Below are 20,000 nucleotides of genomic sequence, written 5' to 3'. Positions count from 1 at the left end.
TCGGGGGGTGGATAGTGGTTATGGAGGTGGGGTGATATGGGAAGGGTGTGGGGTGGTGGAATGGTTATGGGGGGGGGGGTAAGATGGAGGGGGGAGGGGGGGGGGGGGGCAGAGGCCTCACGAGGAAATAGCGTGCACGCAATCCTAAATTTTTCCTGGAAAAATGCTACGATATGTTTGGCGTTTTTTTTGCGAGGTGGACGAGGTAAGAAAAGAGTTCTCGCGTGGGGATATATATATATATATATATATATATATATATATATATATATATATATATATATACATATATATATATATATATATATATATATATATATATATATATATATATGAATGAATGAGTTTTGAAAATGAGTTTTGGAGAACTCCTATTTCAATTAAGCCCTGATGCTAAGAAAATAGAGGGATAGAAGCCCTAAACCAGAAAATAATAAACACAGAATATGCTGTCATATTCAATGAAACATGTTTGAAAGAAAACCTTCTGCCAGTATACACCAATATATATATATATATATATATATATATATATATATATATATATATATATATATATATATATATAATATAATAAGCTTGCTTAGTGCCACAAGAGGTATTGCAAGTGCAGTAGAAGATAATTACAGATAATTATAGTGGATGATAATTCCGATAATTACTAACACCCGACACAGGTGGCTGTGTTGGGTGTAGGAAGAAGTGAGGACACGGGGGACACGTCACCCGTGTCCAGAGTACAGACACGTCACTTGTACTCCTCCCGGAGCACTTCGCTGAACACAGTCACGGGACGGACGTCTTGTCCTCAGTACAGTTGTTGTTGTTAAAGATTCGCTACTTGGAACAAAAAGTTCCAAGTAGCACGGGCTATGGTGAGCCCGTAGTGGACTGTTTTCTCTTCTCAGTACAGAGAGACACAGACCTGCAGGCAGCGGGCCTGTACCGCCGCCAAATATATCCCTCAACCAGTATACTGTAGCTCAGGGTACTTGGTATATCGCTCCACTTGGTATAACGCGTGGAGACCAAGTATAAACGCTTGGAGACCAAGTATAAACGCTTGGAGACCAAGTATAAACGCTTGGAGACCAAGTATAAGGCATGGAGACCAAGTATAAACGCGTAGAGACCAAGTATAAACGCGTGGAGACCAAGTATAAACGCGTAGAGACCAAGTATAAACGCGTGGAGACCAAGTATAAGGCATGGAGACCAAGTATAAACGCGTAGAGACCAAGTATAAACGCGTGGAGACCAAGTATAAGGCATGGAGACCAAGTATAAACGCGTGGAGACCAAGTATAAACGCGTGGAGACCAAGTATAAACGCGTGGAGACCAAGTATAAACGCGTGGAGACCAAGTATAAACGCGTGGAGACCAAGTATAAACGCGTGGAGACCAAGTATAAACGCGTGGAGACCAAGTATAAACGCTTGGAGACCAAGTATAAGGCGTGGAGACCAAGTATAAGGCGTGGAGACCAAGTATAAACGCGTGGAGACCAAGTATAAACGCGTAGAGACCAAGTATAAACGCGTGGAGACCAAGTATAAACGCTTGGAGACCAAGTATAACACATTTTTCGAAGACGTTTGTACTTGTTAAATGTTTTCAAAGTGTCTTTTTCTCTTCACCGGAAGAGTTGTATAGTGATACAGACGAGGAGTCACAATAACGTGGCTGAAGTATGTTGACCAGACCACACACTTGAAGGTGAAGGGACGACGACGTTTCGATCCGTCCTGGACCATTCTCAAGTCGATTGTGAGAATGGTCCAGGACGGACCGAAACGTCGTCGTCCCTTCACCTTCTAGTGTGTGGTCTGGTCAACATACTTGTATAGTGATGTTGGGAGTCGTCCCCGCACTCCCTCAAGGAACCAACCCGTTCTCGCACTTTCGTATAGTCAATATTGACTTATTAAATACGTGCATATGTGACATACTAAACATACTAGCTTACCTTGAAAACTAGTAAACTTGAAAGTCATTCTGGTTATCGCTCTTGCAATAAACAGTCATTCTGGTTATCGCTCTTGCAATAAACAGTCATTCTGGTTATCGCTCTTGCAATAAACAGTCATTCTGGTTATCGCACTTGCAATAAACAGTCATTCTGGTTATCGCTCTTGCAATAAACAGTCATTCTGGTTATCACTCTTGCAATAAACAGTCATTCTGGTTATCGCTCGTGTAATATACAGTCGTCCTGTTATCTGTTACATAATACACAATCATCCTGAGGTTTCTTGGCCCATGCGAGGCAGCTTCACATATGTATATTACATATGCTTCGTATGTAATATGTGACACCAGTACCGACTTCTGCATTTTTTATGTGACATATGTGACACCACTTGGCTAACACAGTAGGCTGCGTCACCATACTACATACACTGTACCATGACTGTGAGCCCATCAGTAATGGGCTCTGCTTTACAATAGCATATTATTGTTATTAAAGATTCGCTACCTAGAACAAAAAGTTCCAAGGAGCACGGGCTATGGTGAGCCCGTAGTGGACTTCTTGGACTTATTTACAATAGCACAATTTCCCAATGGCACTAAACTAAGGTAGGAAAGTTGCCACACAGGGCGACAGAGACTGCAACCTGGATTATAAATCCCTTTAAGTTAACTGATCTGATGAATGACGAGCGAATTTGATTGCTGATAAATGTGAATTAAAACCATTTCAATTTAATGTTTAATGGAAGCCAATATTAGAAGGCAAGCAAAATTTTGTTTATATATGAAGCTCTTCAATAAAGTCAAATAAGAGACTTCCCTGGAAACACAAATCGAAACTGTCTCTATATTCCGCTTGTTACAACTTGTAATAAAGTTGTTACATCTTGCTTTAACGTGTTTATGACATATTAGAACGTTGTTACAACTTGTAATAAAGTTGTTACATCTTGCTTTAACGTGTTTATGACATATTAGAACGTTGTTACAACTTGCTATATTGGTTGTTATGACTGGTTAGGTGGTGTTAAAACTTGTTCGAACGTTGTACCAACGTCGTAGTTTCGGAGTGTGTTTGGCGGGTTGGGTGTGGTAATGGTTAGTGATATAAAAACAAACAAACAAATCACTAACCATGTAAAAAACAAAACAAACAAAAACGAAACCATAAGAGGTTTCAGATTTTGATCTTTCCAGTTTTGATAAACTGCGCTTCGCTCTGGAATATTCCCACCTGTTTTGGTCACAAGACTTGAAAGTAATATTGATATGACTCTGAAGGTGATCTTGCCCCCCCCCCCCTCCGAGCATGACAATCTTGCCCCCCCCCCCCCCTCCGAGCATGACAATCTTGCCCCCCCCCTCCGAGCATGACAATCTTGCCCCCCCCCCTCCGAGCATGACAATCTTGCCCCCCCCCCTCCGAGCATGACAATCTTGCCCCCCCCCTCCGAGCATGACAATCTTGCCCCCCCCCATACAAATAGTTATACTTACCCAACCCACACGTGACACGAAAGGGGCGACGTTTCGGTCTATCCTGGACCCTTATGAGGCGACGTTTCGGTCTATCCTGGACCCTTATGAGGCGACGTTTCAGTCTATCCTGGACCCTTATGAGGCGACGTTTCAGTCTATCCTGGACCCTTATGAGGCGACGTTTCGGTCTATCCTGGACCCTTATGAGGCGACGTTTCGGTCTATCCTGGACCCTTATGAGGCGACGTTTCGGTCTATCCTGGACCCTTATGAGGCGACGTTTCGGTCTATCCTGGACCCTTATGAGGCGACGTTTCGGTCTATCCTGGACCCTTATGAGGCGACGTTTCGGTCTATCCTGGACCCTTATGAGGCGACGTTTCGGCCACATAAGGGTCGTCGTTTCTCCATCTTCTGACGTGTGGTTGGGGGGGACGGGGGAGTTGGAGATGGTGGGGAGGACGAGGGGACGGGGGAGTTGGAGATGGTGGGGAGGACGAGGGGACGGGGGAGTTGGAGATGGTGGGGAGGACGAGGGGTCGGGGGAGTTGGAGATGGTGGGGAGGACGAGGGGACGGGGGAGTTGGAGATGGTGGGGAGGACGAGGGGACGGGGGAGTTGGAGATGGTGGGGAGGACGAGGGGAGTTGGAGATGGTGGGGAAGACGAGGGGATGGTGGATGGTGGGGATTTCACACTGTCATTAGATTATACAAATACTTCTCTTCAAATCAGCACATTGAATTGTTTCCACATAACTTATCCATTCAAGCTGACTATTTACAACCTACTGGTCCGCTGCTGTGTCTGAATTTCCTTAGTAATTATCTGTTTTCACGTACTGGGTGTGGCATGTGATTGTCTTTTCACGTAGTGGGTGTGGCATGTGATTGTCTTTTCAAGTAGTGGGTGTGGCATGTGATTGTCTTTTCACGTACTGGGTGTGGCATGTGATTGTCTTTTCACGTAGTGGGTGTGGCATGTGATTGTCTTTTCAAGTAGTGGGTGTGGCATGTGATTGTCTTTTCACGTACTGGGTGTGGCATGTGATTGTCTTTTCACGTAGTGGGTGTGGCATGTGATTGTCTTTTCAAGTAGTGGGTGTGGCATGTGATTGTCTTTTCACGTAGTGGGTGTGGCATGTGATTGTCTTTTCAAGTAGTGGGTGTGGCATGTGATTGTCTTAAAGTTATTTGCTAATTGTTTTTGTTGGTCCAGCTCATTGTTTTGGTCCTAATGTTATTTTCGTCCATTGTTTTCGTTTTGGTCCTCTTGTTTTATGTTCTGGACAGTCAGAGTGTCACATTTTATTTATTAAAATTTTTATTGTTATTTAGATTTTCATTTACATATATCATTGTCCAGTTGGTAGTGGGTGTATGTTCAGGGACGTGGGTTCGAGCCCCTTCTATAACCACAATATTTCCTCACCTCGTTCTCATGGATTCTTAGTGTAATATTCACGAAGTTCTGACATCTTGGCTCAGAGGCGTGGCTGAAATCTTTCTAACTTCTCAAGTTGAAAGCTTCCAAACCAACTTCCCCTCGCCCTTAAACACATTTGCAAGTAGCAGAAGTAAGTCAGGGGGGAGAAGGACCATGGGAGGGGTGTTAGGTTAAGTTGTAGGCAAAGTCGACACTTAATAGGGGCTTGTGGGTGTCGAACCGGCTGGGAGAGAGGTCGCTTGTAGCCTCGCTGGGATGCCTTGTGGTCTCGCGTCCGTGAGAAAACGTCTGGTGGAAGTCACTGGGATTATTTATTTCATCTGGATGAAATCTCGGAGGCAAATTCGCGTATTTCCGTGAGGGATTTGGGGCTATGAGGCGGTCGTCATAACGACTACAACTACCTCACACAAGCCACGGCCGCCTCATACTACCCACGGCCGCCTCATACTACCCACGGCCGCCTCATACTACCCACGGCCGCCTCATACTACCCACGGCCGCCTCATACTACCCACGGCCGCCTCATACTACCCACGGCCGCCTCATAACCACCCACGGCCGCCTCATACTACCCACGGCCGCCTCATACTACCCACGGCCGCCTCATACTACCCACGGCCGCCTCATACTACCCACGGCCGCCTCATAACCACCCACGGCCGCCTCATACTACCCACGGCCGCCTCATACTACCCACGGCCGCCTCATACTACCCACGACCGCCTCATACTACCCACGGCCGCCTCATAACCACCCACGGCCGCCTCATAACCACCCACGGCCGCCTCATAACCACCCACGGCCGCCTCATAACCACCCACGGCCGCCTCATACTACCCACGGCCGCCTCATAACCACCCACGGCCGCCTCATAACCACCCACGGCCGCCTCATAACCACCCACGGCCGCCTCATAACCACCCACGGCCGCCTCATACTACCCACGGCCGCCTCATACTACCCACGGCCGCCTCATACCACCCACGGCCGCCTCATAACCACCCACGGCCGCCTCATACTACCCACGGCCGCCTCATAACCACCCACGGCCGCCTCATAACCACCCACGGCCGCCTCATACTACCCACGGCCGCCTCATAACCACCCACGGCCGCCTCATACTACCCACGGCCGCCTCATACTACCCACGGCCGCCTCATACTACCCACGGCCGCCTCATAACCACCCACGGCCGCCTCATAACCACCCACGGCCGCCTCATAACCACCCACGGCCGCCTCATAACCACAAATGATTGTGGTGGTGTGAGGTGGTCGTGGCTAGTATGAGGTGTGAGGCGTATGTTGTTAATCACATGAGCCCCATAAGATTACCATACTTTATTTCCGGGTCGGTGGAGGCGCCAGCTCGTCCTCACTTTATTGAGGTCAACGTTGGATTAAACACATTAGTGTAAACTTAAAACCTTTTGCATGAAGTTGTACTTATTTAGCAAGGTTGTTGCTTACTAAACCAGAGCTCACTACACCTGGGCTCACTAAACCAGAGCTCACTACACCTGGGCTCACCAAACCTGAGCTCACTAAACCTAAGTAAACCCAACTTCATAGGTGGATTCGCACCCAAAACAGCTTAGACTGTAAACACTTATAATCGTGCATAAACTCTCTCTCTTAAGTACAGTTTGTAACATTAACTGACTTATAATTACATTATAAGTAGAGCATTATACTTGCCGGTCTTCACACGGCCTCTCTCACCTCCATATAAATGGAACACAGTTGTATATGTATAGATTGAGACTCATTTTGTTGGAATTGAGCTGTGTTGTTTACCATACCGTTCATTTCGTGAGTATATTTTATTTTTGTATTTTATCATTTTTTTATTTCGTTTGCTTAACTGTTTTTCTTATATTTCAGTGATGGGAACATCAGATCATTTGATGTTTCGAATTTTCTGACGGGTACTTCAAATGATTTGGGAATGCATCGGACGAGGGAGTGGGGAATGGTGGGGAGGACGAGGGGACGGAGGGGGGAGGGGGGGGGGAAATGATGGGGAGGACTGGGGGACAGAGGAAGGATGCTGTGATGCTGAGCCACAGCAACGCGTGGCCGGGCACAGCTAATTTGTGTGTTAGTAAGAACGTATGAATAAGTTTGGATGTAGATCACCGCTGCCTTGGATAAACTAATAGGTCTATTGCAGTTGTAGTAATTGTCATATTCTCGTGTTCACATATTCACATATTCTTACGTTCACATATTCTCGTGTTCACATGTTCACATATTCTTGAGTTCACAAGAAACAAGATAATTAATTGGGCCGTGTTGGCCCCTTAAGACAACATTAGGGGCCCCGCAGATAGTGCTAGTCAACGGCAGATGGAAAACACGAATTCTGGGAATGTATCAAGATGGCGGGGCGAGGGGTGGCGAGGTGTGTAATGTGGCGCCCTTCCCCTCTCCATGAGGGGTCTGAGGGGAGTGTTGAGGCAACACTAACAGCGGAGGAGCTGAGGGAAGTGTTGGAGGAGCGGTCAGGCAACACTCAGGTTAGGGGAGTGATACCGGTAATCTCTCTTAAGGGGCTGAATAGGGGGAGGTGAGACTTGAAGAGGGGAGACCATGAGGAGGAATAGGGGGAGGAAGGACCCCTCATAAAGTCATGAGGTAGGGGAAGGGCCCCTCACTTGATGACGAGGGGAGGGAAGAACCACTAAGCCAGGTAATGAGGGGAAACTCTACTCTACAGCTCTATTCTCACTCTAAATGTGTGTGTGTGTGTACTCGCCTACTTGTGCTTGCGGGGGTTGAGCTTTGGCTCTTTGGTCCCGCCTCTCAACTGTCAATCAACTGGTGTACAGATTCCTGAGCCTACTGGGCCCTGTCATATCTACATTTGAAACTGTTTATGGAGTCAGCCTCCACCACATCACTGCCTAATGCATTCCATCTGTGTGTGTGTGTGTGTGTGTGTGTGTGTGTGTGTGTGTGTGTGTGTGTGTGTGTGTGTGTGTGTGTGTGTGTGTATTTAGTCATCATTGTCACCCATGTGGACTAGTCTAGGTTGAGTCGCATAGTTGTAGTGAGCGGATAGTCAAGCTCCTGCTCCTGGTTCTCGCCTTTGTCTCTCTGTTATCTGGCGTTTAAATCCCAACCAGTTTTGTGAAGTGTCTATACCTGCACTTAACACTGTTAAATAAGGTTAACGTCAGCTACTGGATTGGTGATCTTCCAGACACACACGTGTTCCTGCAGGAGTTACCTGATCAAGCAGATTGTGATGTCGGTGCTGGTGGCTGCTGACAAACACAACTTCACTAACCAGGTAATATCGGGTAACGAGGGCAGAAAATGACGGTAGGACAGGTACGGGTGGGAGATGTACGGAGTCACACTGTGGGTGGCGGCGGGTGGATGTGGGCGGCGGGTGGATGTGGGTGGTGGTGGATGTGGGTGGATGTGGGGGCGACAACGTGGGCAGGTCTTCAGTGGAAACAAATTCTTAAAGGTTTTGTTGGTGGGAATTAAAGTGCAGGTCTCGCCTCGCCTGAAATTCTGTTTTATTTTCCTTACTGTTTTTCTCTTTCTCTGTCCTTACCTGTCTGTCTGTGTCTCTGTCTGTCTCTCTCTCTGTCTGTCTCTCTCTCTCTCTCTCTCTCTCTCTCTCTCTCTCTCTCTCTCTCTCTCTCTCTCTCTCTCTCTCTCTCTCTCTCTCTCTCTCTCTCTCTCTCTCTCTCTCTCTCTCTCTCTCTCTCTCTCTCTCTCTCTCTCTCTCTCTCTCTCTCTCTCTCTCTCTAAGCTTGACTCTCCCTGACCATAAGCTTGGCACTCCCTGACCATAACCTTGGCACTCCCTGACCATAAACTTGGCACTCCAGGACCATAACCTTGGCACTCCAGGACAATAACCTTGGCACTCCAGGACCATAAGCTTGGCACTCCATGACCATAAGCTTGGCACTCCAGGACCATAAGCTTGGCACACTCTGACCATAACCTTGGCACTCTGACCATAAACTTGGCACTCCCCTGACCATAAGCTTGGCACTCCAGGACCATAAGCTTGACACTCCAGGACCATAAGCTTGGCACTCCCTGACCATAATCTTGGCACTCCCTGACCATAATCTTGGCACTCCCTGACCATAATCTTGGCACTCCATGACCATAACCTTGGCACTCCAGGACAATAAACGTGGCACTCCTTGACCATAAACTTGGCACTCCAGGACCATAACCTTGGCACTCCCTGACCATAACCTTGGCACTCCCTGACCATAACCTCGGCACTCCAGGACCATAAACTTGGCACTCCTTGACCATAAGCTTGGCACTCCAGGACCATAAGCTTGGCTCTCCCTGACCATAAGCTTGGCACTCCCTGACCATAAGCTTGGCACTCCCTGACCATAAACTTGGCACTCCAGGACCATAAACTTGGCACTCCATGATCATAAACTTGGCACTTCCTGACCATAAGCTTGGCACTCCAGGACCATAAGCTTGGCACTCCAGGACCATAAGCTTGGCACTCCAGGACCATAAGCTTGGCACTCCAGGACCATAAGCTTGGCACTCCAGGACCATAAGCTTGGCACTCCAGGACCATAAGCTTGGCACTCCAGGACCATAAGCTTGGCACTCCAGGACCATTAGCTTGGCACTCCAGGACCATAAGCTTGGCACTCCCTGACCATAACCTTGGCACTCCCTGACCATAAGCTTGGTACTCCCTGACCATAACCTTGGCACTCCAGGACCATAACCTTGGCACTCCAGGACCATAACCTTGGCACTCCAGGACCATAACCTTGGCACTCCCTGACCATAAGCTTGGCACCTCAGGACCATAAACTTGGCACTCCCTGACCATAAGCTTGGCACCTCAGGACCATAACCTTGGCACTCCCTGACCATAAGCTTGGCACCTCAGGACCATAACCTTGGCACTCCCTGACCATAAGCTTGGCACTCCAGGACCATAAACTTGGCACTCCCTGACCATAAGCTTGGCACCTCAGGACCATAACCTTGGCACTCCAGGACCATAACCTTGGCACTCCAAGACCATAAGCTTGGCACTCCCTGACCATAACCTTGGCACTCCAGGACCATAAGCTTGGCACTCCCTGACCATAACCTTGGCACTCCAGGACCATAACCTTGGCACTCCAGGACCATAACCTTGGCACTCCAGGACCATAAACTTGGCACTCCCTGTCCATAAGCTTGGCACTCCCTGACCATAAACTTGGCACTCCAGGACCATAAGCTTGGCACTCCAGGACCATAAACTTGGCACTCCCTGACCATAAGCTTGGCACTCCCTGACCATAAACTTGGCACTTCAGGACCATAAACTTGGCACTCCCTGACCATAAGCTTGGCACTCCCTGACCATAAACTTGGCACTCCAGGACCATAAGCTTGGCACTCCAGGACCATAAACTTGGCACTCCCTGACCATAAGCTTGGCACTCCCTGACCATAAGCTTGGCACTCCCTGACCATAAGCTTGGCACTCCCTGACCATAAACTTGGCACTCCCTGCCTCTCAGCGACGCGAACCTTGTTCACAATTCCTTTCACAAGATAACTTTATTGACTGATATTTGCCCTTTAATGAGAACTTGTTTACGGTTGGTCGTTTAAGGTGGCGAGGACGGACTTGGACACCTGTACGTCTCCTGGAGGTATGGAAGTTAATTAGCACGTCACGCACGCCGCTACCCAGGTGTGTCGGGTGCCAGGGGGGGGGGGGAGGTGAGAGTGTGGGCGGGTGGATGGGGGTGTGGGCGTTTGGAAGCGGGTGTGGGGTGTTTGGATGGGTATGTGGGCTGGTGGATGAGGTATGAGCGTTTGGATGGATGAGTGAGTGTGAGTGGGTGATTCGGAATGTGAGTGTGTGTGTGTGGGCGGGTGAATGGGTGGTTTCGTGGGTGTGGGCGAGTGGGTGAGTGTACTCATCTAGATGTACTCGCTGGGTGGAGCTAGGCTCCTGGCCCCCCGCCTTCCCAACGTTCTTAGATTAATGGAATGACTCATTTCTTACGCCTTTGTATCATAGTTCCATATAAATACTGAATTGATTTAGCTTCAGCGACTTGTACGTCTAATCTGTTCCACTTATTGGCAGCTCTTATGCTGAAAACATTTCTTCCTTATGTCTGTGATTTGTTTTTCTTCCGTGTTTCCTTCCGTGGTGTGTGTGTGTGTGTGTGTGTGTGTGTGTGCGGGTGTGTGTGGGTGAGTGTGTGTGTGTGTGTGTGTGTGTGTGTGTGTGTGGGGGTGTGTGTGCGGGTGTGTGTGCGGGTGTGTGTGGGTGAGTGTGTGTGTGTGTGTGGGTGTGTGTGTGGGTGAGTGGGTGTGTGTGTGGGTGAGTGTGTGTGTGAGTGGGTGTGTGTGTGGGTGTGTGGGTGAGTGGGTGTGTGTGTGGGTGAGTGTGTGGGTGTGTGTGTGTGTGGGTGAGTGGGTGTGTGTGTGGGTGAGTGTGTGGGTGAGTGTGTGGGTGAGTGTGTGGGTGAGTGTGTGGGTGAGTGTGTGGGTGTGTGTGTGGGTGAGTGTGTGGGTGAGTGTGTGTGTGGGTGAGTGGGTGTGTGTGTGGGTGAGTGTGTGGGTGTGTGTGTGTGTGGGTGAGTGGGTGTGTGTGTGGGTGAGTGTGTGGGTGAGTGTGTGGGTGAGTGTGTGGGTGAGTGTGTGGGTGTGTGTGTGGGTGAGTGTGTGGGTGAGTGTGTGGGTGTGTGGGTGAGTGTGTGGGTGTGTGTGTGGGTGAGTGTGTGGGTGAGTGTGTGGGTGAGTGTGTGGGTATGTGTGTGGGTGAGTGTGTGGGTGTGTGTGTGGGTGAGTGTGTGGGTGAGTGTGTGGGTGAGTGTGTGGGTGAGTGTGTGGGTATGTGTGTGGGTGAGTGTGTGGGTGTGTGTGTGGGTGAGTGTGTGGGTGTGTGTGTGGGTGAGTGGGTGTGTGTGTGGGTGAGTGTGTGGGTGTGTGTGGCCGGGCGGGCGGGTGAGTGGGTGTACTGACGGAGGGTGAGCACGTAGGTGGGTGGGAAGGCTGTGATGGCCTAAGTGAACGGGGGTGTGGGTGGGGGGGGGGTGTTAAAGAGTAGAGTGCATTGGTCTCTTAAGTTAATGGTAAATGCAGTTGGGTTAAAATATCGCTTCGGAAGGGGGTGGGGGGGGGGAGATCAAAGGTGGGTGGGAGTATGATGATGGGTGAGGGATTAAGGTAGGTGGGTGATGAAAGTGGGTGGAGGATGACAGAAGGTGGAGGATGAGGATGACTTCAGAAAAATTGACTTTACAAAATGTTGTATAAGTCTTGTAATATGTTGTATTTGAGCCGCTAAGGCAATCAGCTTGACTATAGAGTTAAAGTAATACAGCGTAAGAACAGTTTAGGATCCCAATCCATTGTTTGTTCACATGATTCATATCATTTCAATAAACTTAAATCATGTAATTCCTACATAAATATAAACCCAGCATTATATCAATCAAACCCCATGATTGGTAAGATAATAGAAAAAAGGTCTGGAAACCGTTGAATTTTTTTTTTTATATGGAGTGTTGGTCCAGTGGTTCAGCACTCTTTGCATCACGCGAGTGGAAGTTCGAGCCCCCTGCCAGGGTTAATAAAAAAAACTGGTAAACAAAGTTGGAGATTGAGTGCAAGTTTTGGTGTCAGGATCAGGCATTGTGAAGACAGTCAGAGAGCGCATGACGCGATTTCCTCCAGTCTAAGCACGACTGGAGGCGAGACAGAAGAACCCCACAAACACATCCCAGCTACGGGATTTACCAGCAACCACTCAAACTTTTTCCTCCGGACACGGCGTGAAAAATCCTCCCTAGGGTGGGGGAGGATTAGGCAGCGACCGAGAACAATCGCGGCCAAGGGGAGTGGAGGAGGGGGGGTGAGGGAGGATTTTGGGAGGCTGGGAGGCGGGGCGGGGGGGGGGGGGAGGGAATGTTGGTATGATATTGGCACACTGTGGACGAGACACAGGGTGACAAGTGTAGTGACACGATGTGACACACTGGGCGACACATTATGACAGATTCGGTAACACCATAAAGGCGTTTTGTATATCATTTTACATACGAGAGTCAGCTATACATGATATTTGAGGCGCTTGACTGACTGTCTTTAGTAATTAAGTCACACCTGGAGATTTAATAGTCAGAAGTTGCCTTCGGGACAGGTCGTGTGAAGTGACCTTGCTTTCTGCTAAGCCGGTGGGTTGTGTCTTTCCATCAGACAAGCCGCTGTTTAGGCATGGTAGGTAGATGACCTGAGGCTATCTACTTAGTAGGCGGAGCTTAACTCCTGGTTCCCCCATAAATACCCAGGGAACGATACATTCGACACCGAAGGATTGACATTGAGCAGGAAAGCGGGATAAATCGCTTGTCGCGAAGCCGCAGACAGATCAGGCTGTCAACGGGTGGGAACTCTGTCTGTCAACTGAATCCCCCCCCCCCTCTCTCTCTCTCTCTCTCTCTCTCTCTCTCTCTCTCTCTATCTCTCTCTCTATCTCTCTCTCTCTGTCTGTCTGTCTGTCTGTGTCTGTCTGTCTGTCTGTCTGTCTGTCTGTCTGTCTGTCTGTCTGTCTCTCTCTCTCTCTCTCTCTCTCTCTCTCTCTCTCTCTCTCTCTCTCTCTCTCTCTCTCTCTCTCTCTCTCTCTCTCTCTGTCTGTCTCTCTGTGGGGGATGGAAATAGCCTCGGCTACAAACCTCTTTTGTCCGGTCGTGTTGGTCGAGCGGTTAAGGGATCCTGTACGCCAGCAGAGTGCTCCTGGCAGTATGGGTTCGAGTCACTTCTGGGGTGTGAGTTTTCAGTTATATATATATATATATATATATATATTATATATATATATATTATATATTATTTATTATATATATATTATGCTACTGCTGTTCAGTAGCAATCTGCAAGGTGTTCTCCGAGTACCTTACATTTTCTTCTCCGAGGCTATGGGTCCCCACAATTTAGAGTTGGTACCCCCTACATATACACGCACAATAATATATCATATGAAGTTAATTTAATATAGATTTGTTGTAATTTGATTAATATAGTCAAAGTAAACTTAACTTAGCTGAGTATTTAAGACACAAATGAGCACCCAAGAAAAACGCATTTTGATTGAAATATACGAAACCCGTAGGTCGGCCTTGCATATAGTGGGATTTTATATTGTTATGATCTATCCCTCTTTACTATCCCCCCCCCCTCCCCTTCTCTCCCTCCCTCCCCCCCCATCTTGCTCTCCCCCTTCTATCCTACCCTTCACCCTTAACCACTTAACCCATTTATGTCCGCTCTATCGCCCTCCGTCAACGTGTGCTGTACCAACCAGTTCTCCCCATTCTCGGGGCACTGGTGACGGCTCTAACCTGTGTTGAGCACAGCTGGTGCTCTAGGTGTCGTGTTTACTCTGTCTTAGTCTTATAAATAGACGAGTGTGCTGAAATTGAAATAAGTTTATTGAGGTAAAATACACAAAGGGATGAGGTAGCTCAAGCTATTCTCACCCCGTTCTGTACAACGTGTTAATACATACATAGACACACATCACAAACAATAAACATATTACCGAACATTCTGAGAGATAAACATATACAGTTCCTCCTTACACAAGTAGTATGGTATCAGACGTACACACAAATACTTTTATGACCTAGGTATACTGTATAGACAATTTAAGGAGTGTGCTGATCACAGCTGGTGCTCTAGGTGTGGTGTTTACTCTTAGTCTTATAAATAGATGAGTGTGTTTTATAGAATATAAATTCTATATAAAACAAGGAAGATTATCGACCTTATTAAAAACAGCTCGAAGCCGACGGAGAACCCTTTACAGCAGTCAAGCGTTGTATATAGGTACACTTGCCCCCACGAAGGATGTAGCCTTCAATCTACGTACATAGGTATGACGTCGACCAAGCTGACGAGGCGTTTGACCATGTCATCTTCAATCCGGTGCCCCCAGGAATCACACGAGACAAGCCCATGACATCACCCTAACAAGAGAAATGTTGAATAAAAACACTTGTATAATAGACAAAATCCTAAGATGTAAGAAGATTACAAATTCTTCAAGTAATTCACATAAAAATAGAACAACCCGCCATGAATACCCAAAGTTACGGAACTATTCACTCTACCCACCATGAGAGTAAGAACAAGACCGGAACTTGAAGATGCCAACATAGAAGACACTGCCCAACATGCTTCGTCCCCTATTTTCGCCTTTTTCTTTTACGCCTTACCTTATTTCCTCCCTCCCCCCCTTCATGCCTTATTCTTGGCCCATTTGAATAGTCTACTTGTCTTCACCTGACTCCTTAATGGTATCAATCTAACACGCCTTGTATTTTCTTATCACTTGAGAATGAACCATGTAGGTTCGAAACGTAGAGTAGATTTTATAATAAGTGTAATACATTCTACACTTATTTACTTATTTTTCTTCACCTGGAACGAAGATGGCCTTTAAAGAACTCTTCCAATTAAACCAAGATGCTAGAGCACTAGTCAGAGGGATAGAAGCCCTATACAAGAAAATAATACAGAATATGCAGACACATTCAATGAAATATGTATAAATGAAAATCTGCTGCCAGTATATATATACACACACACACACACACACATATATATATATATATATATATATATATATATATATATATATATATATATATATATATATATATATATATATATATATATATATATATATATATAGCTGCCATAGTCAGGAAATTGGAATTAATATAAAAACTAATTAAAAGAGGCGGCAACGATAAAAATAAATAAGCCGGTGGTCGGGAGCTCAACAATCATTATATATAGAGTTTGTGTAGCCAGTAAACTCGGGTAACGGCCAGTTTACAACCCGGGTGAACTAAATGGAAACCGAAGCAGGAACTTCACAATGAATGTGGTGTATACAGAAAAGTTATTCAAATAGAAGACATTGCGAACAGATTAATAATAATAATAATAAGCGTGCTTTGTAAACATCATATATATATATATATATATATATATATATATATATATATATATATATATATATATATATATATATATATATATATATATATATATAATATGTCGTACCTAGTAGCCAGAACGCACTTCTCAGCCTACTATTCAAGGCCCAATTTGCCTAATAAGCCAAGTTTTCATGAATTAATTGTTTTTCGACTACCTAACCTACCTAACCTAACCTAACTTTTTCGGCTACCTAACCTAACCTATAAAGATAGGTTAGGTTAGGTTAGGTTAGGTAGGGTTGGTTAGGTTCGGTCATATAACTACGTTAATTTTAACTGCAATAAAAAAAATTGACCTCATACATAATGAAATGGGGTAGCTTTATCATTTCATAAGAAAAAAATTAGAGAAAATATATTAATTCCTGAAAACTTGGCTTATTAGGCAAATCGGGCCTTGAATAGTAGGCTGAGAAGTGCGTTCTGGCTGCTAGGTACGACATATATATATATATATATATATATATATATATATATATATATATATATATATATATATATATATATATATATATATATATAAGCCCTTAATTTTAGTGTACATATGCGTGGAGTTCAGTGATAAGGGAGGGAATTATTCAGGGGGAAAGCGACAAGCCATTACGACTATATAGCACTGGGAAGGGGTCAGGATTTGGGATGGGACTGGGGTGAAAGCAATGGTGCCCAATCACTTGTGGACGGTCGGGGATTGAACGTCGACCTGCAGGAAGCGAGACCGTCGCTCTACCGTTCAGCCCAAGTGGTTGGGTCAATGATAAGGGAATCATCACTTATCAACTATAATATTCTTAAACCCTACATTGGCTGTCTCAGCATTCTTACTTCATCTTGCTGAAGTGTGAAGTCTTATACTAATTCATTTACTGCTAGGTGAACTGGTGCATTAGGTGAAAGTAAACGTTTTGTGATACGTTTACCCGATTATGAGTCGAAAACGAAGACCACTGTACCACAGGATCCATATAAAGTGTTTCATTTACATTAAAATACTCTGAGCGGTGGAGAGAAGGCGGACATAATCCTGGCGAGATTATCATCAACCCGAGTAGAGACGCCACTTGGACGAATCAGGGATGTCGCAATCAGGGCATCCTAAACCCACTTAGCATCTCATTTCCTGACACCAAGATGCAGAGACCTCAGTAGTGATGAGAGGGAAGCGAGTCAGACACACTCATATACCATACCTGGTACTTATATACCATACCTGGTACCATATACTACATATCTGGAAGGGTAAGTAAACTTAATTTTGGCCGAGGAAGACCTTGCTGAAGACGTTTGGTCCAAGAACAAGGGCGCCACGACCTCGCTCAAGACGTATGGTCCAAGAACAAGGGCGCCACGACCTCCCTCAAGACGTTTGGTCCAAGAATAAGGGCGCCACGACCTCCCTCAAGACGTATGGTCCAAGAACAAGGGCGTCACGACCTCCCTGAAGACGTATGGTCCAAGAACAAGGGCCCCACGACCCCCCTCAAGACGTATGGTCCAAGAACAAGGGCGCCACGACCTCCCTGAAGACGTATGGTCCAAGAACAAGGGCCCCACGACCTCCCTCAAGACGTATGGTCCAAGAACAAGGGCGCCACGACCTCCCTCAAGACGTATGGTCCAAGAACAAGGGCACCACGACCTTGCTCAAGACGTATGATCCAAGAACAAGGGCGCCACGACCTTGCTCAAGACGTATGGTCCAAGAACAAGGGCGCCACGACCTCCCTCAAGATGTATGGTCCAAGAACAAGGGCGCCACGACCTTGCTCAAGACGTATGGTCCAAGAACAAGGGCGCCACGACCTTGCTCAAGACGTATGGTCCAAGAACAAGGACGCCACGACCTCCCTCAAGACGTATGGTCCAAGAACAAGGGCGCCACGACCTCCCTCAAGACGTATGGTTCAAGAACAAGGGCGCCACGACCTTCCTCAAGACGTATGATCCAAGAACAAGGGCGCCACGACCTTGCTGAAGACGTATGGTCCAAGAACAAGGGCCCCACGACCTCCCTCAAGACGTATGGTCCAAGAACAAGGGCCCCACGACCTCCCTCAAGACGTATGGTCCAAGAACAAGGGCGCCACGACCTCCCTCAAGACGTATGGTCTAAGAACAAGGAAGAAGGGAACTATCCCCTAATAGTTCCCTTCTCTTCACTCCCGAAGTCTGGAACCCAGGAGAAACTGTGCCCATCACCGCCTTAGCGTTACGTGTGTAAATCTATTTCCTTCACTGATAGACGCGCACAAGTTCGATCCGATAGAGGCACCAGTCTATCGGATCAAGGGGTCCGATAGACCCTTAGATCACCGGCCACTGGCCATCCCCACTTGAGCGTGAGGTGTAGATAGTCTGTCTTTGAAGAAAACTTCAAAGATTTCTCGCACCGCAGCTTGCTGGAGGCTGTTCTTCTGAGCTAAAAGCTAAAGAGCTGTTCTTGAGGGTAAAAGAAAAGGGGAATTCTTTTAGCTTTAGCTGACTTTGGTGGTGGTGGTCCAGCTGCCCGTAGTGGTGTTCCAGCTGTATGTTACTGCCAGCTGTACTTAGTGGTGGTGTTCCAGCTGTCCTTAGTGGTGGTGTTCCAGCTGTCCATAGTAGTGGTGTTCCAGCTGTCCTTAGTGGTGGTGTTCCAGCTGTCTTTAGTGGTGGTGTTCCAGCTGTCTTTAGTGGTGGTGTTCCAGCTGTCTTTAGTGGTGGTGTTCCAGCTGTCCATAGTGGTGGTGTTCCAGCTGTCCCTAGTGGTGGTGTTCCAGCTGTCTTTAGTGGTTGTGTTCCAGCTGTCTTTAGTGGTTGTGTTCCAGCTGTCCATAGTGGTGGTGTTCCAGCTGTCTTTAGTGGTGGTGTTCCAGCTGTCTTTAGTGGTGGTGTTCCAGCTGTCTTTAGTGGTGGTGTTCCAGCTGTCTTTAGTGGTGGTGTTCCAGCTGTCCATAGTGGTGGTGTTCCAGCTGTCCCTAGTGGTGGTGTTCCAGCTGTCTTTAGTGGTGGTGTTCCAGCTGTCTTTAGTGGTGGTGTTCCAGCTGTCTTTAGTGGTGGTGTTCCAGCTGTCTTTAGTGGTGGTGTTCCAGCTGTCTTTAGTGGTGGTGTTCCAGCTGTCCATAGTGGTGGTGTTCCAGCTGTCCATAGTGGTGGTGTTCCACCTGTCCCTAGTGGTGGTGTTCCAGCTGTCTTTAGTGGTGGTGTTCCAGCTGTCTTTAGTGGTGGTGTTCCAGCTGTCTTTAGTGGTGGTGTTCCAGCTGTCCATAGTGGTGGTGTTCCAGCTGTCCCTAGTGGTGGTGTTCCAGCTGTCCATAGTAGTGGTGTTCCAGCTGTCCTTAGTGGTGGTGTTCCAGCTGTCTTTAGTGGTGGTGTTCCAGCTGTCTTTAGTGGTGGTGTTCCAGCTGTCTTTAGTGGTGGTGTTCCAGCTGTCCATAGTGGTGGTGTTCCAGCTGTCCCTAGTGGTGGTGTTCCAGCTGTCTTTAGTGGTTGTGTTCCAGCTGTCTTTAGTGGTTGTGTTCCAGCTGTCCATAGTGGTGGTGTTCCAGCTGTCTTTAGTGGTGGTGTTCCAGCTGTCTTTAGTGGTGGTGTTCCAGCTGTCTTTAGTGGTGGTGTTCCAGCTGTCTTTAGTGGTGGTGTTCCAGCTGTCCATAGTGGTGGTGTTCCAGCTGTCCCTAGTGGTGGTGTTCCAGCTGTCTTTAGTGGTGGTGTTCCAGCTGTCTTTAGTGGTGGTGTTCCAGCTGTCTTTAGTGGTGGTGTTCCAGCTGTCTTTAGTGGTGGTGTTCCAGCTGTCCATAGTGGTGGTGTTCCAGCTGTCCATAGTGGTGGTGTTCCACCTGTCCCTAGTGGTGGTGTTCCAGCTGTCTTTAGTGGTGGTGTTCCAGCTGTCCATAGTGGTGGTGTTCCAGCTGTCCATAGTGGTGGTGTTCCAGCTGTCCCTAGTGGTGGTGTTCCAGCTGTCTTTAGTGGTGGTGTTCCAGCTGTCTTTAGTGGTGGTGTTCCAGCTGTCCTTAGTGGTGGTGTTCCAGCTGTCCTTAGTGGTGGTGTTCCAGCTGTCCATAGTGGTGGTGTTCCAGCTGTCCTTAGTGG

At 47.3% G+C, this 20,000-nt stretch overlaps 1 protein-coding gene across 7 annotated transcripts in view; it reads left to right on the top strand.

The window, feature by feature from the left end:
• LOC138356725 (tol-Pal system protein TolA-like) overlaps window positions 1–20,000 on the top strand; it is a 217,043-nt gene that overhangs the window by 66,324 nt on the left and 130,719 nt on the right. For 2 of the 7 annotated variants that reach the window (XR_011224584.1, XM_069312977.1), the window contains exon 2: window positions 10,523–10,562. The exons of 4 other annotated variants lie outside the window; for them this stretch is intronic. The gene's annotated coding sequence lies outside the window, so the exon portion shown is untranslated. Of the gene's footprint in view, window positions 1–10,522; window positions 10,604–20,000 lie in introns of all 7 variants that reach the window. One more of the 7 variants, XM_069312979.1, reaches the window with a different exon arrangement.

The sequence above is a fragment of the Procambarus clarkii genome, chromosome 7 (genome assembly GCF_040958095.1).
Source record: "Procambarus clarkii isolate CNS0578487 chromosome 7, FALCON_Pclarkii_2.0, whole genome shotgun sequence".
Classification (NCBI taxonomy): domain Eukaryota; kingdom Metazoa; phylum Arthropoda; class Malacostraca; order Decapoda; family Cambaridae; genus Procambarus; species Procambarus clarkii.
This window is presented reverse-complemented; position numbering and strand designations above follow the sequence as displayed.